Source organism: Meleagris gallopavo, chromosome 2, assembly GCF_905368555.1.
Source record: "Meleagris gallopavo chromosome 2, MGAL_WU_HG_1.1, whole genome shotgun sequence".
Lineage (NCBI taxonomy): Eukaryota > Metazoa > Chordata > Aves > Galliformes > Phasianidae > Meleagris > Meleagris gallopavo.
Genome location: NC_139405.1, coordinates 43,242,593 through 43,269,871, shown reverse-complemented (window position 1 = coordinate 43,269,871; position 27,279 = coordinate 43,242,593). Strand labels below are relative to the sequence as shown.

Below are 27,279 nucleotides of genomic sequence, written 5' to 3'. Positions count from 1 at the left end.
CAAACCTGGGTAATTTGTTCCAATGACTAACCACTCTTTCTGAGAAGAAATTTTTCCAGATATCCAACCTGAACGTCCACTGACACAACTTGAGGCTATTCCCCCTTGTCCTGTCATGTAGCCCAACTCCCTGCTAAAACAGTTCCCTAAACCATATTGCTTAGGAAAGCATTCAGGCAGATCTTGAATGTCTCCAGAGAAGAAGACTCCACAGCCTCTCTGGGCATCCTATGAGATATTAATAAAATGCAAATAAAGAGTTTAGAGCTTCAAGCGACAGAGCTGAGTGTGGATGCTGATAAGGGGTCTTTGGTAGAGGCTGTGAAACCGGTGTGCTAGAAGCCTAGCCCTGAGTTGGGACTATGCACCCTTGTAGTGCTGCAGCCCAGAGTTTGAGTTGAGCCTGAAAGCCCCTGGTGAGGCCAAAACTTCTCTTTCTGATAAGGAACAGCAGTGATTTCTTTGTGTGTTACAAAGGGGCATTAAATGGAGACGGTCCTGTCTGGCATCATAAGTCACCCAAAATATGACGGATGCTTTTAATTATGTCATAAATGCTGGACAGCACAGAGTCTATTTGTCTTGCTGTCTGATCATGCTTAACCAGGTCAGAAATTGCTTATGCCTCCTTCCCCCCCCACCCCCCCTCCTGACACTCCTCAGCCCTCAGTATGGTTCAGGAAGCATAAACTCACCCATACATAGTATAACCTTCCTGAGCATTTCACTTTCTGTGGTATTAGGAAGCCAATTCCTCCCAAGAGCATGTTTATATCAATCTAAAATTCATTTCAGCTGAAATATTTATGATTTTTTGGGGGGAGGCAGACTGTCTGGGTGTTGAGTGTGGTCAGATCAAGTTAGCTTCAACTGGCAAGGTTGACAATAGTAGTAATCTCTCTGTCCCTCCTCCCAGACCTAAATGAGCGTTTATTTCAATCTCTTTCTTAATGCTGTAACATAATTCATTAGGACAGCCTTAATGAGCTGGTAATTAGTCTGGTGGGAGGGGGTGAGGAGGGGAAATAGAAATGCTAGACAGAGAGAAAGTCGAGCAGGCTGGGGCACCTTAAAGAGCCCTGAGAGAGCCTTTTGTCAACAAAATGGATCGGGCTTGCAGGCAGTAAAACTTTCAAATGACCTTTGTGTCAAAATATTAGGCTGCTATTTTTTGCTAGATGGTGGTTTCATAAACATAAAAAGTACACATATCATTCAGAGTGCTGTAAAATTTGTCTCAAATATGTGATGTTTACTTTCCTCCTCCTTTTCTTGCTGCAAGACTGATATCACCTCTACACAGTATGAGCAGGGATGGAGTAAGGCGACAGGCATCTGGTATTGTAAAGTTCTCCTTGGTCTAAAAGTAATGTGAGTAGCAGCTCATCTTTGTTGCAATGATTTTGAGTGCTTTTTTTTTTTTTTTTCCCCCATGAAAATAATGTGAAATATGTACATATGTAAAATATGCTAGAGGCAGATGCAAAAAGATGGTGATCTTTTCATTTGTAAAACTTAGGAAAATTACTTATATATATTCATAATTTATGGTAAATATATATCTTAATATTGCTCTGTAATTTAGAAGACAGACGTGGTATATCAAAAAACAACTGCACATTTATGGACAAGTGAAACATCAAAACAGTTGACTATTTAAATGCTTTTCCTCCTGTGAAATATGTATTTCCAAAGTCAAATTTTGACATAGGGTGGAGGGGAAATGGGCAGCTATTTTCTACAAAGCAAGGAGATGATTGATCAGAACATCCACTCATTTTGTGTTGCACTTGTCTTTAGGCTCCTTCCCTTTCTGTCCTTATCTAACAAGCCCCAGAGCGGTGGGATGTGTAACTTGAATAAGTAGCTGAAGACTGATAAGGCATTGCTGGAGTTGAACCGTAAGAAGATGCAGGCAGCAATAATGTGGATAAAGTAGCCAATTTATTAAAAGCAGAATCTAAAGAGATAGCATAAAGACAGAGTGTTTGACTTCCTGATATGCTGTGCGGTTAACTATTTCTCTGCCATCAGCTCACATCAGATCCTCCAGACTTACTGAGCTGTTCTCTCTCTGTCTTCTGTCTCCCATCTGCATTTCCCATTCAAATACCCTGACCACTGGCTGTTTATGAAAAGCCATTACAGTGGTACTCCTGGTGATGCACTGACAGCCAAGTAATTGCAGGGAGGGCACTTCTTTCCCCAGAAATAGCTGTGACAGTTGACCGCAGAACTTTGATAAGGAAAAGCAAAGGCTTAGGTTAATAGAAACCTGGCCCTGCCCTGGCTACTGATTTCAGGCTTAGTTTGTGTTTTGTATGTGTGTGTGTGTGTGCGCGTGTAGGAAGGACAGGAATCATATAAAATATTTGGGATGTGGCTAGGCATATCATGAACAGTTAACCCCAGGTAATGCTAAAGACTTGGGGCAGAGTGTCTGGAAGACTGTATGGAAGAAATGGACTTGGGCATGTTTGTCAGTTCTTGGCTGAATGTGAGCCAGCAGTGTGCCCAGGTAACCAAGAAAGCCAATGGCATCCTGGCTTGTATCAGAAACAGTGTTGCCAACGTGAGCAGGGAGGTGATCATTCCTCTGTGCTCAGCTCTGGTGAGGCTGCACATCGAGTACTGTGTTCAGTTTTGGGCACCTCACTACAAGAGAAACATCAAGGCTCTGGAGCGTGTTCAGAGAAGTGAAGAGTTTAAGACTGTAGTTTCATATTGCTCTGATTACCCATCATCTTGAAAGTAAATCAACCCGGAATTTCCCTCTGCTCTTGAGTTCACCTCAAGTACTTTGCATTTGTGCTGTTAGAAGAGCTGAATATGGATCACAATGACATCTAGAAAACAAGCTATTTTCTCTCTCTTTTAGCTAACTGAAAAGTCACAGTATAGCTTACAGCATCTATGACATACAGGTCCAGTCAGAAAAGCCCCAGGTATGATCAATTTAGTGTGAGGTGAAACATTGGCATTGTCCTCCAGTGACGTTGGAACCTGCTAGCTACTGATGAAACTCTACTTTTTAACATTTTTATTTTGTTTCTTTGCAGCCACTTAATGGAAAAAATAACATCTTATTTCTACCTTCTAACTTGACACATTCAGGATGTTCCAGGCAAACCGTGCGGAAGTATGAAAGTTCAGTAAAGAAATAGGATCTGTTCACAAGGTATAAAGTACTATTTCTGATACTTTCTATATTTAAAATTTGTTCCAAAATAAAGTGTCTTCCAAAATCTGCTTTTTACAACAGTTTGGACTTGGGAGGTTTTATCACATAAATAACTAGCAAGGCTGCATAATCTGTCCGTCTGTCCTTATTAGAGTTTGTTTGTTTGTTTGCTTATCTATCCCCCAACCACTGGTTTGGGCACAGTCTTTCCTTGCTCAATGTCTGCTGTAGAGTGAAGTTCATCATTCTCAGCAGAAACAAATCTTATCAAGGTTAAGGGAAGAATACATGATAAATTCTGGAGGCTTCTTGCAAAGTAACACCATCACTAGGCAGAACAGAAATACTGAATTTCAGGCTAGGGATTTGCTTTCATTTTAGTGGAGTATCTTCTCTTTCTCTGTGATGATTTGAAAAGATAAACCATATTCTCATGTCTTTGAAAATCTGCAGCATATATAAGCTAGGTAAATGTTTCTCAGGTGCAAGAAAGAAGTCCTAAGGAGAGGGGTAGTAAAGCTGGAGGGAAGAGAAGCTCAGAAGGAGCAGCAGAGTGGCTGCTGAGAAGGCGGCTAAGCCAGTTCATGCAGGATCAGGCAGAACTGCGGAATCCAGAGGGGGCAGAGCTGGGGACTTAGCTTGCCGGGCAGAAATTAATTGCTTATGCTTAAGTGCCTAAGGAGCAGTGGAAGGAAGTGCCTTGGTGAAGACAGGGAGACTGTGAGGGAGAGACTGGACAGATGAGAGCAGAAGTGAACAATAGGGCATGTTTTTGTGTCACTAAATATAGAACTATCTCTGTTCATTATACCTCGCTCCCAGCTCCTGAGTACCTGGAATAGCATCTCAGATCTTTCAATATTGGGATTTGCCTTCTATCATTAAATAGCCATAACATCGATTGGCAAAGCCTCCTCCCCCTCTGAAAATTCAAACTGAGAACTGAATCAGTGGCTTCTTTTGACTTACATCTCCATGACTTGCCACTGTGTACCGTGGGTGTAAATTAACTGTGAATTAGTGCCAGAACCATAAGAAACACACACAAGTTAATAGTTCTGTCTTCATAGCAGGGACTGAATAATCTGTAGTAGGGTGAGAGCAAAGGAAGTACGTAGATGAATACAAACAAAATATTGAAGGAATGCAGTCTGTGCTGAGGCAAGGGTTCCTGAGGCAAAATATACGATTAAGTAATTAAGAGTGGTATCCTAATGCAGAAGCAGTGAGTAAAGGCTCTGCAGGCATCCTTCATTCCAGTGTGTCCTAACTCTGCTGTGCCACCTGAATAATGTTCTTTTAACTTGTACATTTCGTGAGATATATTTATCATTGCACCATTCGCCTACCTCCTGCACAGTGTTAAGTGTCAGCAATTCACTGTACGCCATCCCTCAGTAGCAATGTTATTTTTCTTGCTCTGGAAATGCCAGAGCTAAAGTTGCCCACATAACCGCAAGTCTGATCCCCTGTGTAAACATATTACAAGACAGTCTTTAATTACATGTGTTTGTTGTATTTTTTTTTTCTGCTGCATGATGCTCAGAGACATCTGGCCATATCATTCAAAGTGTGGCCCAGGCCTTATTTACCTCACACCATAACCAAACATTGCACTGAATATGAAATTATTCATTTGCTCTTGGGTGCTTCAACTGTGCTCTCACCAGAGCATTTGAGTGCTCTAGGGACATTCATGGATTTGAATTTACAGCACCCCTGTGAGACAGGAGGGTGACGGTATTCCCATTTTACAGATGGGGAGCTGAGTCACAGGGAGATTAAGGTCAAAGGACCCACTGATTTTGGGGTCCAAGTTTGATGTTTCTGAGTACTTAGTGTTTTTATTGCTCAATCTATGTTCAAAGCACAGCTCCCAGAGACTTCAATTACAGCTTCCAGCACTCAGCACTTTGCAAATCAGCCCCTAGGGTCTCAAGTCAGGCATCCAGAAAATGAGGAATACACAGTTAGTGACCACCTGTGGTTTATAACTTGGCCAAATGTGTGTGGATTTTCACAGTAATAGCAAAAGGCACCTCTCTTATGCGTAGGTGATTCTTTTCTCTCTGTCAACCCACTGAGTCACTGCAGTAAAACAGGGGTCGCTGTTCAGGTCTCAGTCCACACACATAGGGGAGGAGGGTGCCAGAGGGAGGGAGGGCGTGGAGGACATTCTCATCACTAGCTAGAGCTAACATCCCTTGCTAGAACTTTCTACAGCATTTCAATCTCTAAGGCATAGTGACTCACCTTCAAAATCTTCTGCCACAGCAGCAAAAATGGGCAAGGTTATGGGAGACTAAAAGCACAGAAACAAAAGGGGAGGCAGGGGCTGCTCTGCTGTGGGGGTACTACCTGCTCTGCTGCTAATGCTCTCTAACAATATACTGAAGACAAAGTGGTGATAAACTGAGGCTAATACTCTGCATAGTTTCAGTGTGGGAAAAGAAATACCTTTCAGCTGTGTTCAGCATGGGGCAAATTTTTATGGCAGAGTTATGAATCCCCAGGAAGGAATATTTTTAATGGAGAACTCCCTGGCAGATCATAATTATTGGTATGCAAGAGACTTTCATAAAAAGCATTTAAAATGTGAGCAAAGTACAGCTGGGATACCCAATTATACGTCACTAGCTTTGATAGTATTAACAGTAGTGAGATAGCTGTGAGCGTGGTAAGGAGGATGCAATATATGAATTAAATACTAAATGTGATTTGCTTTCTTGAAATATGGAAAGGTAAAACTGTATTAATCTTATGGTTTTATCTATATTCCACAACTTATTGTCTATGCTGGAAAATACCTTATTGCTGAATAAGGTGAAACACATCTGGTGATGTGAGCTGGAGGTTGATTTGATTTCACAAGCAGAGAAATATGGGAAATAGCAAATAATAGAATTGTGTGAAGTGAGGTGAGCTCAAGTGTGGGGAGAGCAGGAGAGAGGCACTGCTCTGAAATATGCAGGTAGGTGGGACTGAGGCAGGAAAAAAAAAACAATTACTTTGAGAATAGATTTCTGGAATCTGGTGAGATCCTAGGAAAACTCAGAAATAATGTCTTTTGAAGTCAGTAGAGCTCAAAGAGGATCATGATACTAGGAATGTGATTACTAAGAACTCACAAGAACCCAGGCTCCTTAGAAGAACAATACATGTGAAGAAATGGCTGCTCCTAATTTGTTGGATATCTTGTTTACTGTGACTTCCCAGTGCTGCTGATGAACCTGTTCCTTAGCAGCAATGTGTTTTGCCTATTAGTTTTTCTGTTGTTCCTTAAGAAAACTGAGGGGGATTGAAGGTGTACAGAGTCAAATCATAGGGCCATAGCACCTTGTGTATTGACAATAATTAAAGTCTTCCTTGAATTTTCACTCTTGCTATCACCATTTCATGTCTTACAATCTCAACAGTTTCATTATAAGGGAGAAACCTTAGACCTCAGAGAAAGCAGTGGCCTAGATTCCACCCTCATTTTTCCAATTAATCCCTGTCCTTGTCCCTAGGTTGGAAGGTATAGTCTGAAGAGAGTATTTGTGACCATTCCTTCACACTGTGGGGCGGGGGGAGGGAAGATGAAATAACACCAACATAAAGCAGAGAAAAGATGCCTGTTAGGAATGGAACAAGGGAGTAAACATCTTCTTTGCATGATCTTTCTAAACTCTGCTCACCATTTGTGAGCAGCTACCTTATATCAATGAAATGATTTGCACCAGGTAAGTGAGCAGGATTTGTTCCCTGGCAACCTTCAGAGTGCTTGGAGGACAAGCAACGGTCTATACCCTAAGGAAATAGAAACAACAAACACAAAATAAACTTCTCAATTTCTTTTATAAGCAATCCTTTACATGTCACCTTTTAAAAGGTTTGCGTTTATGGCATCAATATTTTAACTTCCTGTATAGTCTGTGTGTAAGCTGAAGTAAGGTTAGGAGTGTCCAAAAAATACAGAGGCTAATTACAGCAGTGTGAAAGTAAAATAATGAGAGCTTGAGAATGTGACTGATAAGCAGTCAGATAATAGACTAACAAGCAGGATGTCTGTAGTCTGTCAAAGGGCTAATGAAGGTCTCCATGCCCTCTGTTACTGCGTGAGGAACATGTACACATGGGAAATACACCAGAAATGGCATTTAAGGATATTCACCATGTATTGTGACTGCATGGTGAAGATAATGATTGGATTCAATGACTGCTTAACCTATGGACAAAGTAATTACTGAATTAAAAAGTGCACGCTAGACACTGATAACCAAGTGGGATGAACTTGAAACAAATGTTTACTGAGGAGGTGGTGCTTGGTCTCTTTGCACTGAGACTACTGCATAGTATAGTACCACCTGCCCACTGAGTTGGGATTATAGCCTGTGGCACTATCATAGATTCAGTGTCCCAGCAAGTTGGCACAGCAAGGGTGCTGGCATCTTAGGTGATGGGCTTGAGAGTGAGTGATGGAGTCACTCATAGGCTGTGAGTGAGCAGCTGTGCAGTGGACTAGTAGTAAAGTGATTGGTACCCAGGGTATTAAAAAAGGGCAGTGGGAGAGTTACATCCTGAAAGGAGCACGATAAATTGGAAGAGTTAAGCACTTAAGGCAACAAATTCAAAATTTACCAGGATGGTATTTTTATTGAACTCAGGGCTAAAATTTCCCCAGAGTTAAAGGGGGCATCTGCCTTATATGCTCACATGCATCTCCTCGTGTGTCAAAACACAACAGTTTTTACTGAAAATAGTTCTGTGCACTCTGCTGTATTTTCAACCTCACTCTGGCAATTGCCTGACTTTCGTTGGTACACTTGCACCTCTTTGTACCTCTTTGGAGTGAGCTGTTCTGAACAAGGAAGCTGGGGAGTCAAGTGCTCTGTTTGGCTCAGAAAATGACAAGAAAACAAAAGAACAAATAAGCAAACCCATGACCAAAAAAAGATTAATAAAAAAAAAAGACATTTTGGCCATTTGGTCATAAATAGTACAATTCAATAGCACAAGAAATCATGCAGACTGTTCAGGGAGACATAAAACCTCTGAATTATGTATTAATATGTCATATAAAAGGAAAAAGTGCTAAAGAAATACTGTAGGAAAAATAAATAAAACCACCATTAAAAGTGAACATGTCCCATTTGGTCAGTTATGCCAAACATAAAACAACAGAAAATGCTGTTTGGAAGTTAACAACACTTTTAATTTTACTGCTGACTTTTCCATTATAAGCCAAACAAAGGTGTGGTTAGACCATAGGCTCATGAATTGATTTTAAGTCTGCATCCATCTAAATCAGTAGGTTTTTAAAATATGTATCTGTATAGGTATTTCTCAGTATATGAATGAAGGAAGAGAGGAAGAAAGAACTTGGCAAGCTGGGGCTGCATGAGCAGGCTGATGTGTTGCAGAGAGATTATGACAAAGTAGAGGGTTGGGTGATCATCAACCACATGAAATTTAATTAGAGCAAATGCCAGATTCTGCACCAGGATAACCCTGGCTATATGTACAGACTGGTGAATGTGAAGCTGGAGTCCCATAGAAGGAGATGTGGGAGTTCTGGCTGATGGCAAGTTGAATCTGAGCCAGCAGTGTGCTCTTGCAAAGCCAAAGGACCAATAGTACCATTGTATCATTGTATATTATCAATTATCAATTATATTGTTGTATATTGTCAATTATACAATTATCATTGTATATTGTACCAATAGTATCATTGTACATAGTCCCCAGCGAGTGTGGGCATCAGACCCAGTGCTGCCACCAGGTGAGGGGAGAGGCTGTCCTGTTCTGGTCTGCACTCTGTGGCCACACTTCAAACACAGTGTGAAGCTTTGGGTGCCACAGTATATGAAAGACATAAGGCTGTTATAGAGCATCCAAAGGAGGGCTACAAAGATGGTGAAAGGCCTAGAGAGCAAGGAGTGTGAGGGATGGCTGAGGTCCCTGGGTTTGTTCAGCCCAGTGCAGAATTGATGAGGGGAGGTCTCATCTCTTCTGGCAACATCTCTTCACAGGGAGTGGAGGGACAGCGCTGAGCTCTGCCTTCTGTGACTGTGACAGAACACGAGGGAGCGACCTGGAGATGTGTCAGGGGAGGATCAGGTTGGGTGTTAGGGAAAGGTTTTTCATCAGAGACTGGTGGACATGGAACAGGTCCCCAAGGCAGTGGTCATGGCCCCAATATGCCAGAATTCAAGGAGTGTTTGGACAATGCTCTCAGATATACATATGGTTTGAATTTTGAGTGATGTTCCATGAAGTGAGGGACTGGGCTCAATGATCCTTGTGGGTCTCTTCCTCTGGAATATTCAGTGATTGAATTGAAGGTAATGCCCAGGGGCTCTCAGGGAGTGTTTGGGTGGAAGGATCCAGAGCTGAGTGGTAGCAGCAAGGTCCAGTGCCTTTCAGCTGTTGTGTGGAAGAAGCACATGGGCACACCTTGAAAAGCAATGTCCTGCTTGCAGCAGTCAGGCCAGTCCTACGTGGAGCAGGCTTTGCTCAGCAACACATGCGGAGAATGAAAGAGCCTCACTCAGATTGCATCTTTGGTTTCACTCTGTCCCCCAAATGTTCCCAACTTTAATGCGCAATGACAGGTGCAGCAGCTGGCTGGCATTGCAAAGCAAGCTCTGGAAGCCTAGTAGGATGGGGAAAAGCAGCTGCCTACATTTGCACAGCTGGGCCTTTTCAGCCAGTGAGTTTGTTTATCCACTGAATTGCCCACTGCAGGACTGAATAGGCTCTGGCTGTCCTCTTTCATGTCCAAAGCAGCTGGTCGGGCCTGAGATGTACCTGTCACACCTGGGCTGCTCAGATCCAGGTGCCATTTCAGAAGTTCTTGCAGTTGCATCTTTTCCTTATTTTGAAAGCTGTGGCAGTGGCCAGATCACATGCCTTGGCTCAGCCATGAGTGCCAGGAATGCTTCTCCTCTGCACAGATTTCTGGAGGGATTAAAAAAAAAAAAGAGGGCGGGAGGGGGTGGGGAAGATTTTGCTAGCAGAAAGCACAAATGACACGGAAACTGCTGTGCTGCTGCTTCATTAAATACATTGGCATGCTGAAGCTGCATTGCGGATATCCTCTCAGTGTGTTTTGAAAAGCAAAATTCCCTTTGGTCAACTCAGCTGTGATCAGCCTGCTTTCCCTAGCTTAGCCATGGCAATGCCAGTGACATCTCTGCTGCAAGGTACAGATCAGTGAGCTCTGTAGCCACAGCTGGGGCTCAGTCAGGTGCTTTGGCACCTGTGCTTGGGCTGCTCCCATCTGTTACCGCTTGTTCATGTCCCCCAGCTGTGCTGCCTCCTCTGCATAGGGGGTGTAGATCAACACCCAGAGGAGCTGATTTGCCAGACCTACTGGAACTTATCTTCCCTCCTAGGGAACAACAGGGAGACCAAAGAGTTCCATAAAATACACTTCAGCTAATGTGTCTCCCCTTTAGTTTCTGCCACTGATGTGCAAGTTTGCAGAGCAGGGTCTTTGGCGTGCTTTTCAGTTCAGCACTCCTCCAGAACAGGGAAATGCTATATGTTGATAACAGTTTTCTTTAGTTTTAGGAACCTGGGAGAGTGCTGCAGAGATTTAAAAGGGAGAGAAAGAAAGAATAGAAGGCAAACATGTAAATAATCATAATTAATCTGAAGGCCTAAAGGCTGGCCTTGCTTCCCACTGAAGTTCACCATATGTTCTAGCACTTGTGTGAGACTCCCCAGCTCACGTGCTGTTCATTTGAGTAAGTGCACACAGACCTTCAGCATATTTGTATTTTTATTATGTAGAAGCTAACATTTAGCTTTCTTGCTGTGGGTGTGTTGCAGCATATGTTAGTGTTTATGTTGCAGTGAAAATGGATCTCTTGTCTGGAAAATATCTTTGTCTAATATTCTAGCCATTTGTTATTTTGACCTTTTTTGTAATGATGTTTTGTCAATAGTGAAGACAAAGATGAGTGGGATGAGCCAGGAAAAGGCAAGTCACTTGTGTGTGGCAGCCATGGCATACTATTTTTGCTAGGCCTTTGAGGAGATAACCGCATCCAGGTACAATTCAGAAGGTCAGCCTTAGCTGGAGGGAAATGATTTCTTTAAAGTGGCTATGGAATGCGAAGTGTTTTTTTTTTCCTTTTTTCCTAATTCAGTTGGAAAACCCAATGTATTATAGCAGTGGTACACTGTTTTCTTAGCTTTCTTTGTATATGCACTATTCTTTTCATTTTTTTTTTTTAAACAATTTTATTTTTTAAATTTGTCATGGCAGAATCTTCAGCATTTTCAGTGGGAAATATGTTTATGTCATTGGCATCTGTTTTCTCCAGGGCCGGCAAAAAGAAGCACTCAATATGTTATTACTGGAATGAGACCAACTGATAACATGTTATGATTTTCTCTAATTAATGTCAAGAAAATGTAGTTCTAGCAACATTTTGAAGTGTTTCCACCGAATTTGGGGTCTGGTTTCCTTATAAAAGCCTCCATTGGAAATGTCACAACTTTTCTGTGTTCCAGGGTACATGGGAGTGGAATAAAGCCTTATCCAGCTCCCATGGTTGGCACTGCAGCCAAATCAAGAGGGAAGTCCCTGCAATGAATTCTGCCTGCACCCACAAATCAAAGTTTTTTTTCTGCACGGCCTCTTAACTGGGGAGAGGAGACATCTCTTAGGCAACACTTCTGCACCTGCCAGGGACTTGATGGGCAGCATAATTGTCCTCTGGCAGTGCTGGAGGTGCATCAGACCCCAGGGAGGACAGGGAGGTTTTGGGGTGCTGTGGCTATGCACTATGTGATGTCTGAGTAGTGCCTGCACTGTCTCCATCTGCTTGCAGTGAGAAGCTGAGCTGGCCGCTATGAGCTGCCCAGAATAGTAGGCCTACAGATGGGACTCAGGTGGATAGTCACAGATCATCTAGGTTGGAAAAGACCGTCAGGATCACCGAGATCAACCAACAACCTGACCTATTGAGTCCCATCACTAAACTGTGCCTATGAGTGCCACAAGACCATGATCTTAGTGCAGTGATTGCCTCCTACACCCAAAGTCTACTGCAAAAAATCTTCATCTAGCTTGAAGAATCAGTCACAACAGACATTGCTGGTAATAACTGGTCCTGTTATCACTTGGCCCAGGTGTGCCCTCATCTGCTCATCACACCTACTTTCTTTTGCTTTTATTTTATTTGCGTGTGTGTGTGTGTGTAACTCTCTGAGGCAGCTCCTGTGCCTTGAAAATCTTCATGTAAGAAAGAGTAAGAATAGTATGTCTTTGGTTCCCATTAATTTCATTTTCCATCATTCCCACGTGCTATGGACTGACCCTTGGTTTGTTTTTGGAAATATCTATCTTCTGTATTCACAGAAAAGTCTAATTTGATTATCTGCAGTCCTATGACTTTGTATGCCATGTTCAGGACAGATTCAGTAGTTAAGAGCTGTGGGTTTTTATGACTTCATGTGATGTCTCAAGCAAGGCATGTGAATTCATAATGAGCAGTAACAAAGGGTGCTTTTGCCTGTGTGAATATCAGATTCTCCACTTGTAGCACTGTGAACATTACTGCTTGTGAGTTCCACGCAAACAAGACCAGGAAAATGCCTGGAAATCTTTTCAGTTCAGAAATAATGTCTCCTAGGGCTCTGTGCCAAAGGTTTTATGGGAAATTTTACTTTTTTTTTTCATGCAACTTCGCTTTGACTGCAACCCATGCACATTTCAAAACTATGCTAACTACACCAAAAATAAAAAGACAAATTAGGTTTGAAGTCCAAAGTAATTACTGTTACAAGGATTAGAAAAAAAAGTTGTTGAAATATGCTTTTAACCTTGATTTGACAGTATTTACAGGATTGATGTTTCCTGAATCTCTGCAAGCAATATGTTCCAGGCCTGCTGGACATAATATAAAAAGTCTCTGACACTTAATGATTTATAGCAGTACTGTGTTTCTGTACAAGCTGGAGCCCAATATCTACTGAGTACAGAACATGACCAGGGCAACAGGGAACCAAAACCTCATTTAGTTATACAGAAGCCTAAATTGAGTAGTGCTTTAAAAATCAACAGGATCTTAAAATGAGTCTTGTAAGCAACTCAGCAGCAAGTGAAAGATTTTGGATGTGAGGAGGGTATTTTTGACTGGCTTTATGCTGGGCTGAAGCTGGGACAGCTGGATTCTGTGCAGTTCTTGCTCCAGGGAAGTCTGTGAGAAAAGACATATCCATAATCTGGTAACTGTCCCTGTTTCCATTTTTAGTTGTTTCTTCTCTTTAGATCATCAGAAACAGTTGTGTTGTTTTTTACTTTGTTTGTTCATTTCTTTCTCTCCAGTTTCAGATCAGTAACTACTCTTTTCCAAGTCATTTGCCAAAAATGACAAAACGACAGAAAATCCGAGGTTCTCTGGCATCAGGTCATCCAAGTGCATTTCCATTTGGTAGTTTACTGGTTTTTGTTTTTGCTTCTTCTTAAATGAAAAGTTTGTTGATTCACTGCAAATAAGATATCACAAGCCACCCTAACTGACATGTAGTGGAAATGTTGGTTTTTGTGTGTTTGGGAAAAATAATACATGAAGAGGGGAAGTATCTGTACAGCTATGACAATTTTCTGTATGTTGCATGGCTAGTATTTATTCAAATTTTGAAATCATAAGGAAGAAATAAGAGGTTTCAGTATTTTGTCATGAGATGATTTTTCCAGTGATATTGCTTTGTCTTGCTAAGGTGCATCCTGATGTGCACCACAAAGATAGGGGGTTGCTTATGTAAGAGAGGTTAGGCTGTTTTATGAATAAAATACCAAACAAAATGTCTAGATTTCCATTGCAGAAACTCTTTGCACTGTTCAGTCTTCAGTGTCTTCAAAGCAGCTATTACCAGGTGCTGCAAGGCAACAGCTATTAATAATGCACTGTCATAGCCTGCTCAGCCTTTCCCTCTTGGATACACACCAGCCCACTGTGGGAGTATCCCCCAAATTGGAGCCACATGTCTTTGTGCTTTCTCATTCTGGGCAGAGTCCAGGGATTTTCTCCGATGTGGGTTTCTAGGAACATTTTTGTGGCAGAAAGTCTTTCTAGGATTCTCTATGAGCTGAGGGCCTAGAAACACAGAGTTGTTCTTTCCTCAGCATTTGTAGTTCCTCAGAATCAGCTCTGTTAACTTCCTGCTGGAAAAAGGGTGGCCTGCAGTACAAGCGAATGCCTTCTCATCTGCTTTCCCTTGCCCTGTTCTGTTCTTGAAAGTCCTAGGAGAAAATTTTTTTTTATAGTTTTGTTCCATCTAGTCAAGATTAATTTTGGTGCTGATAATCCTGACTGAGAAATCTATTCTGAGACAGAGATGTAGCAGATGTAGCCACTGCTCCAAAAATTACAGGGCCAAGACTCATAACAAATATTCATGAGGGTTTCAATGTACCGAATGTCAGTGGAGACAATTACTAAAGGGAGAATTACTCTCCCTCTACCTCTATTCCTTGAACCATGGCACAGATATGTTTACCCTGCATCTGCACCACAGTAGTTGTGCATTTCAGAAAGCTGTGTATGGAAGCAGAATTTTCTGTGCTTTCTAAGCACATCCTGAAGAGGTTTTGGATTGTCCTTATTAACAAACCAAACTGTTATTCATGTCTTTACTTTTGTGGAAATACCGTGCTTTCTTGTAGTCTGAGTTACTAGGCACTATTTAATGCTGTTAGAACATTTCCATGTAGGATTTTCTGGGGGGCAAAATTCAGCTTTCTATGAAACACGCTGCATTCAAATTGGAAGAAATTGTTCCCCCTTAGTCTATCAGTAAATCCACTGCGCTGTCCTGAGGTAGTTGGAAACAACTCTCTCTAACATCTTTAAGCCATAAAGATCTGAAGATGACAAAGTGTTTGTGGCATCTCTTGCTTCTTGCTATTTTTCTTGATAACTAGACTCTGGGGAAAAGTCTTCAAATCCTTAAACAAGCTGAAGGAGATCACTCCCTCTGATCTGCACTGTGGAAACTGCTCACTGCTTGCTCTGCACTTGTCTGTGGAAGAGCCACATGTGGGACACCAGTGGATCTTTCACCTGCAGGAATTGTGCTCACTGCAGAGTAAGATCCAGATACAATACAGGCTGGGAGAAGGAGGGTTTCTTTTTCTCCTTGATGATACTGTATTGGCTTGAAGAAAAGAAAATGTATATTTCCAGAAATACCTGGAAGGATGCCTGGTCTGGAAAAAAAAAAAAAAGGAAAGAATGAGTCTTCCAGATTCTACTTTTTTCCCCTTTTGAAAGGAAAAAATGAGGGATCCGTGTAATAGATTTCTGACCCTTGCACAGCAATGTCAGATTTAGCTGCTGTTTGCTCTCCAAGAATGAGCACAACTGCTGCATTCTGGCACGATATAAGTGTTTTTCCTATTTTTGCCTTTTATGATCTTTCTGAACATTTACACCAAATTAGTTACCACGAAGTCTGAACATACACTTGGTTATGGGCCAGTAAAATACAAACTGTATAGCCATTTGGAAACTTATATTAGAAAACATTTGCTTAAATTCTTTGTGCATGTATGGCATTAGACTAAATGAATCACAGTAATGTTTTACATCATAGTTGTACCTGGCAACTGAGGATCTTTCTTGAAGAATTTATGAACTAACTAGATTTGCTCTGACTATTTTGTCAGGTATCTGGTTTTTCCACCTTGTGTTATTATGTCCATGAATAATTCCTTCTACAGTTTTTGTTGTTGTTGTTGTTGTTGTTGTTGTTGTTGTTTGTTTTTTTTCTCTCTTTGTGAGGAGTCCAGGCCAACTTTCTCTGCTTCCTTGGTGGTTCTTGTAAGGAATTATTGCTGAGTAATTCTTGATTTTTATAGTGATGAGGCTGAACAGATACCTTAAGTAACTCAATGTGACTATCTCCCCGATTTCAAAAACCACTGCTCATTAATTTTCCCCTGCATTTTTCTTTCAGTTAGTGTTACTTATAAACCAATATTCAACATAAACTACTAATAAAGATTATTTGCCTGAAGCTTTCTCTCATGGGCATCCCTAAAATTTAGGAAATATCATGAAAAGGTGAACAATGTGTAATTTTCTAAAAATTTTGTATGTGTTTGCACAATGATTGTTATGAAGCATGTGCTGAGAAACCTGAGGGCCAAGAATGACCGTAATTTCCTTTTATTATTTCCATACAGCAACACTGTGGCAAAATAAATCTGGAACAATCTTTAGCCTTGAACTCTTATTGCTAGATGAGAGTTGGAAGTAGAATAGATGCATACAGAAAATGTGCAAGGAAAGATTTCTGAATCTTTCTATACGTATCACTGCTAGCAAAGTGTTAGGGGCTCTGTAGGTATTCTGCAGGTAACGCTCCTGCTCCACTGTGGAGCTGAACCTACAGCTCTCACTGCTGAAGAAGCTCTTTCATGTTACTTCTCCGCTTTCTCATCTAAGGAGAAGCGCGGTCAAAGCACATCATTAAAAACTCTGGAGCACTTGTAACATTTCCGTAAAGGAAAAGATACCAGTTAGTAACTGTACCTTATTGCAAACAGTCTTATAGGCATGTGTGACCTTGACCTGCATCAGAAGCTTCAGAAAGCCATTCACAGTAGCGCTTCTCATATTTCCTGGAGGCACAGAACATACTGGCAGTTCAGCCTTTAGGAATTGATTTAAGTTGGGAAGATCCAATGGACCAAGCTGAATTGTGCTCTGGGTGAGTAAAGCTCCTTTGAAAGAAGCACTCATTCTTTTCAGTGATTTTGTTCCTGAAGCAGTGAATTTGTTGCACTGTCTCTTGCTTATGAGACCACCTTCCTTTTTGCTACTCTCTCCTCCTCTTTCTTTCCCTTTTATGTATTAATTCACCGTTGTCATGATTTATCTAGCAATGCAATGTGCAAGACATGAAAATCTATATATCTATCATTCCTCCATCCGAACGCTAGGAAATGACATTTCAAAATTATTTTTTCCTTACACATTTGTCATATTTTTTTTTTTCCAAAAAGAGACACTGTCTTCTGTGGATTAAAGAATACTGAGCTTTCCAGGATGGTTCAAAATGCCTGCTATATCCTATTTCATGTACTCTGTGTGGCACATGGAATAGAACAAGGGGCAGAAGCACTGCTCTTCTGTGGTTTTCTGCCTGATCCTTTGGCCAATAGTATGAAGCTAAATATTTTATGATTCTTGTAGAGCTAAAGGTACATGCATTTAGCATGTTATCCATCTGTAGCAATTTGAGGTTTAGTGCAAACATAAATTGTTCTTTAGGGAAGAATAAGAATCTGTGATAACTTGCTCCCACAACTGGCTGATCTCTATCAGCCTTGTGACAGTCCTTTAGGGACAGCTGGTTGCAATTAGCTCATTTATTATTGATTCAGCCTTTGGACAATTAATCAGAAGTAATCAGAGTGGTGCTTTGAAGTGTAAAAATATGTACATAAAAGCCAGGGATGCCCAAGCTTGCTGAAGGAAGCATGTGGTGAACATTGTCCTGAGAACGAATGCAACACTGTCTTCTTCATGATTTGAAAAGAAGAGATTTTGGAAAATTTTTACTTCCTCTCTCTCATCTTCCCTTCTCTGTACAGTGTAGCTGTAGGAGAGGCAGAGCATAAATAACAGGACACATTGAGAAAAACTGTTCTTGAAAAATTTCAGCCCAATTGTAGATTTTTTTTCCCTGGTCACTCCTTCTTCAGGAAAAGCCCTGCCTCCCTGAAGTTGTAAGGCACTGAAGCCTGAAATTAGCTTTGTGATCTTATTACTCCAGCCCTTGTGCTTTTTTTTTCTTTCCTCTGCACATCCACGTATTAGTTGTTACTTCTATTCTTTATAATTTAATTCAGATGTAACATAATCTTGTAGGAGTAAGTGTTTTTGTCTCTTTTTGTTGTTGTATTTTTGTTTCTATAGAACATGAACAGTAGTGTCTAGATGCTAGGGAAGAACACTGGTGTAGTGTAAGGAGCAGATATAAACTAGTTTTAAAAGCCTTTAATGGTCAAGAGTTATAACTGCAAAATGAAAGTCATTTACAGAACTGGGTTCTAATTAGAAACAGATTTTTACAGAAAAATGATCTTCTGTGTGGAGCTTCTGAAAACACAACAGAAAAATTATTTTCCTGTTTCCTCCTTTATCTGTGCGGTTTAGAAATGAAAGCTCGTTTTAGTGTAAACAGGTTTTTTAGTTAAGGAAATTAAGCTATGCTCTGTCTTCATTTATATATATGTATATTTTTGCAAAAGACATACTTTTCATGCAAAGAAATGTTTCCTCTTCTCCACACTCTCATTCTAAGTTCATGAGGAGAACTGGATATAATTTGAAGGTTCAATGCATTCTCCTGTTTGATGATTATTTTTTCCCTCTAAAGGAGGTGGAGATGCTTGGGTGAAAAGGCTGCAGTCTTGTTGAACTTCTCCCATTTTGGAGGTAAAGTACTATGGAGTGTAACTGAGACTGAGGCACTGGTGCATTACAAAATTATTGCCAGCGTCACATAGTGTTTGAGATTAATTTAGCCATAGGTCTTGTTGTCTGAAAAACTTAAGAGTAACATTCTAAACGAGAGTCCCAACTATGTATTTAATTTAGATTTAATATGACAGTTATTTGTTCTGCTAATAAAAAACCCTATTGCATATTTAAAACACATCAATTGACAATTAACACAGATGTAGTAGATTCAGAAATCTTTGATGAAAGCATTTGAAAGCTTCAATTGGCATTAACAATTACTGTAAATTGACAGCATTAGTGTGTGTGACTGTCTTTTTAAATCTAGTGGATCTTGTCCATTCTGGAACAGAATGCTATGGCTTTTCTTTGGCTGGCTACCTCAGTTGAGCTGTTTTGTGTGTAGTTCAGCCACTGCTTTTTCAATAGTTTTCAATACAAGTTTGTAGGTGCTGCCACTTGAGATGAGTAGTCACTTTCCTGATCTGAGAATAGAAACTTTTAACTGCGCACTGGTTTTGAAGATGATGCACTTTGTGTGATGCCTCCTTGGAAAATAACGATATCTGTAAAGTAGCATTTCCCTCTCTTCTGGAGTCTGGAAGCTAGGCTTACTGCAATTCCAGTGAGGATGTGTAGTATATCTGCACGTGCATAGTGATGTAGCATTTGACTGAAGTGGTTGCACACAGAAAAGCTGATACAGCTTCATTGCAGCATGGTGCAGGTCAGCCTGAGGTGCTTTTATGCCCTTGCTGAGCAGCATCCTCTGTGTGCTGCAAGGAATGTAGTTAATCCTAGGGATAGCTGTTAGTGATGTAGTTCATAATTTTCTATGAAGCATCTGCTAGGGAAAGCCTCTGGCTATGCTAATTGACAAGCTAAGGCCAACTGGAGCTGTTGGTGGAGTCTTTGTGGATGGTGCTGCATTGCTATCTTGTGTTCCTGTTCTCATCTTTTTGGGAAATGTAATTTAGTGATCCACCTTGCATAGGAGTGACAGGTAACTTTGACCTCACAACACCCTTGCTGAGGGAAACCTTAGCTTGAGGTCTATTGGAAGAAACAAAAGAATGGAAAGACTTTCTCCCCTCTGGGAGATCTCTTCATGGAAGATCAGGCATAGAACGTGTGGGGGCAATGTGTTCCTTCTGGATGTGCAGATTTTTTTTTAATTCGCCATCTTTTTTGGAAGATGCCAGTCAATGTGAAGGAGCATATACTTTGCCAGGGCAATCATCTTCTGCTTTTCTTCTTTTTAGCTTTTAGGGAAGTAGGAAGAGAGTAGTTTAGGTATCTGTGCTGCACTTTGGTTCCAGGCAAACCTGCCCTCTGCTTTCTGTCTTGCATGAAGAATAGTCCTGTCTGCTGTCCAGTTAATGCCTCAGCAGTATCGTCTATTATTCTACTCCTACTCCTGCTCAACAAGCTTTGAGTCAACTTCAGCTAGGCACATTTGATTTGATGATAGCAGCATTCCCTAATGCACAGCAAGACCCTGGACAGGCACTACACATGGTCTTGCCTCGAGGGCTGGAATGCAGCCTTGTAGTAGGATCTAGTAAGGATGTATTATTATAAATCCTTATCATGTTTATTTCACTTTTCATTCTCATTCCTTCCAATCTTCTGATAGTTCGCCTCGGGGCAGAGTCAGCTATATATCCAAAGATGCAACTTTACATTGAATTAATGTGCATCTCTTTGCCTGTTAAAAAGTTAACAAAAGAAGAGTAGGTGTCACTATTTTGCTTATGGTGGGAATTTGATGACGCACTGAACCAAGCAAAACACACTTCCAGAATCTTAACTAGTTTGATTGCATCGTCGACACTGTTATTTCGACAGCCCCACTCTCTGGCATCTGGCATAATTGGAAGCAGCAGCCAGCAGGTATCAGATGTCAGTATGAATTGCCTCCTGCTGTGTGAGCACTGACTATGAAATTGATTTGCTGTCTTCTTTACGCAGTTTTGTAATGAAAGTAATGTGAAGTACCAAACGGACAAATTCCGTTTTTGTGTACATACAGTTAAAATAAGTATATGTATAAAAATTAGAGAGGGGAAAATATGTCAACAGGAGTGTAGTATGGCACCATTAGGCCCTGCTTCCTCACAGGTGGTTGTGGTTGCAGTCCCCTATGTTTTTTTAGAAACTGAGCTAAACCAATAGCTGGAAACCAATTTCTTTGGGTACTTGTATGGATCAAAAGCATAAAACATGAGGAAGAAGAACCCTTCAGTGAGTGAATTTATATCTCTATTTTACTTACTGGAGATAATAAGGCAAGAGAGAGACAGGCTGGAAAACAAGTCTCCAACCTGGAGCAAATTTTTCCCTGATTTGTCATCAGGATGATTGAGAGCCCTAGGACTATAAAACTGGCCTGAGCAAACTCAGTGGTAAATTTCTGTTGATTTACTGTAGCCAGAATGTTGCCTTAGGGCACATCAGAAAAAAATGACCAGTTTCAGAGCCTTCAAGATGCTGTCATGTAGAGCAATTTCACAAATATTTATAAAGGTAACATCTGTTGAACCAGCTATCTTAACCACCGATTTAAGGCACGGCTAGGAGGTTTAGACTGGTAAAGAGGTGTTGTCACCATTCCTAGCCTTGAGAAAAGCCGGATTGATGGCTTCCAGGCAATAGCAGTACAAACCACAGAGCTGAGGCTTCACTAAGAAGAACTATGCCCATTCTCTAGCAGAATAAGAACTGGTTATGAAAAAAGAGTGTTTATGAGCCTCTTTCTCACGTTGAGGCAACACTTGGCTTTGATACAAGAGGGCTTAGTCAGCTCCTACTGTATTCAAATTAAGGTTTTTCAACAGAGAAATTGCAACACATTCCCTTCCTGAGATGAAATCAGCTTGAGCATCGATTAGTGATTTCATCCACCTTTCAGACAAGTGCAATGAAGAAAAATATTCCCAACATCTGGTTATGTGAGGCTAAAAGCACAGTGTTTAATTGTGTTTTTGTTCTGACACCCAGTTGCATAGCAATAAGGGGGAACATATGATACAATAATCTATATATAGGATAGGTGGGGCCAAACCTCTGACTGGAGGCCAGTTAGTCTGGTATTGCAATTTTGGTGCTGACATGAAGGCAGCTGGTAACCTTCAGCAGGTCACTAGAAGTTCTTCCTAATTTAATTTCAGCTCCTCTGTTGGTAACGGACAGATCTGTGGCTGTCTTGGGATTGACGCTTGGCATAACAGGATCCAACTGGCCATTTCATACTGAGAAAGGTAACAGGTGTCCCAAAAATCAGAGGACTGGTTCTACCACAGGATAAGCACAAGACAGTTTACAGGGTGCTGGCTGCTGTGTTCAGGGGGCAATTTCTCACAGAAATAGGAAAATGCTGCAGTTTTCTTCCTTGCAAAGCAATCAGCTTTGTTTGTATCTGGACACAGGGGAGATAGAGGTCATTTGTTCAAGCAGTTGTCCCCTTGCTTTTCCCCACCACAAGATGAAGACAACAGTGCTTTGGCTCCTCCATATGTCTAGACCGCTTTCTTTCCTCAGTCATGGGTAACAGCTCGTTTTCCCTATTTTGGAGTCAAGGTCTGATTTCACAGCCTGAGCCCAACTGCAAGGCTAGATCCAGATGCTTATGCTGTCTGGTGGGTTTAGGCCATTTCCCATAGAAGCAGAGTTTCTGTGAGCTTTTAGCCCTGTGATTCCACTTCAAGGAAAAGTTGTGATTCCATCTGCAAGAAAGTGCTGTTTTAGTTCTCTCTGCAGCTCACTCTCTAGAAGGATACGCTGCACAAAACCCTCCCACCTCCATGCCAAAGCACTGTGTGGTCTTGCTCAATGGCAAGACACCACTGACTCAGCCCAATTTGCTGCTGTTTTTTCTCCCATTTTCTGGAGAAGCCTCCCTAAGGTGTGCAGGCTTCCAACAGAAAATGGTGGAGGAGGGTGACGAAGACTAAAACTGCAAAAAATTGAGATTTATTAGGGAAACTGTTGCCTGCTGCTTTGTCTGTCATCAAAATCAGGAGAGGAGCAAAGACCTGACCCAACACAATTTCCTGTCCTGTTTTAAGTAAGAAAAGTCCCATCATTTGTTTAAAGTGTACCATTACTGGAGACAACAAAGTTTTATTTTTGTTGTTGTTCCAATGCATTCATTAATGGAGAAAAGAAGGTCCTGAAAAGAATGAAGTACAAAGCTGAATAAATTAAACAGACTTAAAACAGTGAATTTTATAATCCATGTAACAGATTCTTCCAAGCTGTGTCCTTCCAGTCTCTTCCCTTCATTGTTGTGCTGTGGATGTGAATGAACAGTAACACTGGGCATCAGTCTCCATAAGCCTGTTCTCTTTTTTCCCTGTAACATGTAGCTGCCACTCTGCAGCAACTTCTCTGACTTTCCAACTTAAATAGGCTCCTTACGAGGATTCAATAACCCACATTTTTCAACTGAAGTTGAATCTGATTGCACGTTTAAATCCAATATGTTGGGGGAGGTCCAGAAGAGGTCTGTGAGGATCTGTGTCCTTTCTCTTACTTCTTTCAGATGACTGTTCAACTGTTGTTTCCTTGGTTTATTTCTCATTAAAGGAATAGACCATCCTTCTGTTTCTGGATTAATTTAAAGATAAATTTCAGGGGGATTAGCGTAAGCAGAATGGTTAAATTCCTGTCTAATTCTTACTGAAAACTTACCCTTCGGCTATTGTTTTAGTAGCAGTGAAACTTCTGCAAGTGCATGACTTATCTGAATGTTTTACTGTTCCCTTTACAGCAAATGTTGCAGCATGCACATTTGATGTCAAGTTCCTCTTGTGAGCATTTAAGTTTTAGTGACATGAGTATCACACAGATGGACATGAGAACCAGGCTGTTAACACAGTCTCTCAGTACCCTTTTGTTTATGCCTATGACCCGGTCACGTAGTACAAAGAACTTCCTGCTAAACTACATGCAGCTGCCTGGCTGAAAAGCATGTGAGAGCTTTATTTGTCCGGCCTGAAGCCTGAGATCTTCTTAGAACAGGCTCCCAGATCCCACCCTCTCTGGAGACTGGTGATATCACTGCCCAGGCTTCTGAGAGATCCTGGCCTGTCTGGAATCTGCGGTCAGGGATCTGCTGGGTATTACAACATGTATTTCAGCCTGCGGCTCCAAATAAACTGCCCCAGTAAGGCTATGGTCTCTCTAGGGCTTCAAAGCAACACCACCCAATTTTGTCCAGGGTAACAAAGTGACGCATAGGGGACACAAAACGAGGCTTGGCTGGCTTATCTCCTTTCTTAAAATCTATTTCAATAGACCCACCCTCCACCCCTGTGAATGTCTTGTGCTGCCAGAAAAACTGGTCAGAATTCTATTCTCATTTTTTGATTTATGAAGGATCTAAAGATCAGTCTTAATCCAAATGCTTCTTGAGATGGCTGCACCGCATTCACATACTTGACATAGCCCATGGTCAGGAGGAGTCAGAGGTTTTAGGGTCTTGTGGTGATCTCTGGCACTTTGGCAAGTAGTTGGACAAGCGAAATGCAGAATTTCTTTGCAGCTGTCCAACACCTCAGGTACCCAAATGGCAAAAGAGTGTGCTGATCAGACAACACACATTCCTTAATTGGTGTTTGTGGAACTGAATATTTAGAAGATTTTTCTCAACTACTGGGCATCTAACAATATACCCTAGAGCCCAGGCCTCCCTATACCAGCTGGGCGGAAGATAAACTTTGAAGCAAAAGAGTCCTTGCTACAAATAATGATTGTGGTCTCAGAATAAGATGAAGTTGCAGATGCAAACAGTAGAAAATGTAAAAATCATTTTAAAATTCTACATATTTCTCAACAACTTGAACTGAAACTCTATTTTCCAATACATCTTGTTTGACATACCCGTTTTCTTCCTGAGGCAGGAGATTGGTTTTGCTCTTCACATTTCCTTGAAAAGCCATGCCTCCCTTTATCATCTCCCAACACGTGGAGCACCACTCTCACGCTTCTTATGTCTTCGGTCTTTCTTACATCCTCATTTCAACACTAGCTAGTGATCGCATGAGAAAGCAATATTAGGAAGCCATTTGGTATATTTTTAGCAGTGTTCAGATTGAAGTAGCAATGAGAAGGAAGGAATGCCAGCCACATGTGACCAACCAGCTGTCAGTGGCCCACATTTTGGAAATCACTGATTCAAGATACTGATAATAGGTTGTGGAAAGTTTCCCTTTTAGATCACTATTTCTGATTGACCCAAGCTAAACATGATAGGAAGGTCATCTCAGCTATAAACAACTATAAAATATGTGAGCACTGTGCTTTTTAACGAAAGAGAAATATTTTAATTGGAAGTATGTTTCTTTTGCACTGCTTTAGCAACAGGAGCAACTGAAACATTGCTGTGGCTGGGATGGAGAGATTGTGTACTTCCTCCTTGCTATTGGGCACTTGGTCACACTGCAGTAAGTGCTGTGGTCTTGTCTTCTCTGATGTGAAGAGAGAGGAAACCATTAAACAGGTCTAGCTCTATAAATAATAGTATAACAACAACAGCAACAGCAAAAAACTAATACATGAAATGTGAGCAAATGTTAATTTTCCTCCTTGAACATTTTGCCATATACAGCTATTGGCTATGACCTTCAGCTCATCACTCTTCCTGTTTTCTTAATCTGCGAGTATTTTAGGAACCAATAACCCCTTGTTATCTGGCACTTATTAGTACATATGCATCAAAGACATCCACTTGCTAGAGCTTTGCATGCTTCTAGAGTTATTTACCTGTACATTTGAGTAGACTTTGCTCTGCTTGTACATTGTCTGTCTCTGAACACCCTGCTCCAGTTTCAGCCAAGCTTGTCAGCTCAGCTACAAGGGACTGTAGTGGTTTTCAGCTTTGTTTTCTCCTGCTGACTCTCAGACCAACTCTGAGCACAGCAGGGAGTTGGGCAAGACCTTTCCAGGCCCCAGCATGTGCACAAAGTGGGTTGAAGAATGACTCAGTCAGCCAAGTCTACTTAGGTGAACAGTGTCCCATGCTCCAGCTGACAAGGGGAAGCAGCCTGAGTGCTACTCCTAGAGCTGTTATGTCCCAGTGTGAGATTCATTTCTTTTCATGGAGTTCTATTCCTTGCCAAACTGCTTGCGCCATGCTGACTGCCGAGGAGGTGGCAGGCACTATGCAGCTGTGATGGACATTGTAGGACTGAGTTCCTTTGTGTTTTAATTGCAGCCATAGTTTGATTCCAAAGAAGTACCCCAGCAACAATCTTTCAACCTCCAGGGAGGCCATTTATTTTATTTTTTTTAGGATGCATTTTGTAAATCACTCAGGTGATGGCAAGTTTATGTATTTGGATGGCAAATTTATGTTGCACTGTTGGTTTCAAGGAAATGCAATTGTGTGCATGGACTTTGGACTGCTGACCTTTAAACGGAATGAATTTTTTAAAGAAGTGTGAAGTAGCCTGTTCATCTCCGCGAGAGGCACTCTGCTGAATGAAAATGCCCTCTGCAAAGACATAGAAAAATGAAAATTAAGGAGTGTGAGCTCCCACGTTCATCTTAGCCAGTAGTGCCTCCTTTCCAAGTTCCTCCAAGTACTCAGGACATTGTGACAAGCACTGACCACGTGTATATTCAGCCTCATGCTCTGTATTTTACAGAAGTTCCCAGAAACCTGGGAAGGATCCCCTAGTACTATATTCCACGAGGAGTTAGAGATTTGTTGCTCTCCCTACCTGACAAGAGCCAAGGTTTCCCAAGTCCTACTGAGGATAGAGAAAGGGCAGGGAAGAGAGGGAGACATGCATTCATTCCTTTGACTTGGAGATACACAGCTGTACACCCAAGTTACGAAGTCCTGTCCTTCTCCTCGGACTCCCTTTAACACCCTTCTTCTCTCTCCCCACACAACTGTGAGCTTCTCCTTTCTCCCCAGCACATGCTATCTATTTAGCTGCAATGCCATGTGAGCTTTCAGCTTTCCTGCTTTGATTTCTCTCAAACTACAAACTCTTTTGACAGAAGCAAAGTATGACTATATGATTTTTTCTTCTTTCCTGTTTTTCCCTCCTCCTATTTTCTGCTAACGGTTAGGTGTGAACTGACATTGTCTTGTTATAAGTTAGGTTCATAGGCATTGAGTGCTCTCTGAATATCCCCTTGGGCTCCAACCTCATCTGAAAATGAGTAGTCTAGAAAAACTCTTCGACTGCGCAGAGTACTCCACTTTATGAGCTCCTAAGGTTGATAGACTTCTCATTTAAAACGGAGTTTTCAATAATTTAGCCTGAAATCATGCATCCTGTGGTAAAGAATAGGCTTAGTGACTTCACTATTATGTCTCCAATAAACCATACTTCTAGCCTGAAATATAGAAAATAGTCCCACTTTGCACTTTTCTTCACAGATTCCTTGAATGTCTTAGTGATGCTATTTTGGTCTTCAAGCAAAGAAGGTTGTAAGGAGGCAACAGAGAAAACTGGGTACATAAATGGTAAATGGGAAGCTCCATTTAAAGGAGCAGTGCTAAATCAGCAGGGTAGAATTATCCCATGTTTTAAAATGCTGATTTTAAGGATACTGCATCTCATTTTATTTCCCAAGAATGGATGGCATATATTTACTAGGTATATTAAGTGATCA

General features: G+C 41.3%; 1 long non-coding RNA gene across 1 annotated transcript; it reads right to left on the bottom strand.

Annotated features, from left to right (window-relative positions):
• Positions 1-21,640: 21,640 nt before the first annotated feature.
• LOC116216377 (uncharacterized) lies at positions 21,641-25,586 on the bottom strand. The gene is made up of 3 exons (XR_004159050.2): positions 25,414-25,586; positions 24,532-24,679; positions 21,641-23,256 (listed from the first exon to the last, which is right to left on the bottom strand). It is a non-coding gene; the product is annotated as an uncharacterized LOC116216377 (long non-coding RNA).
• Between the last annotated feature and the right edge of the window lie 1,693 nt (positions 25,587-27,279).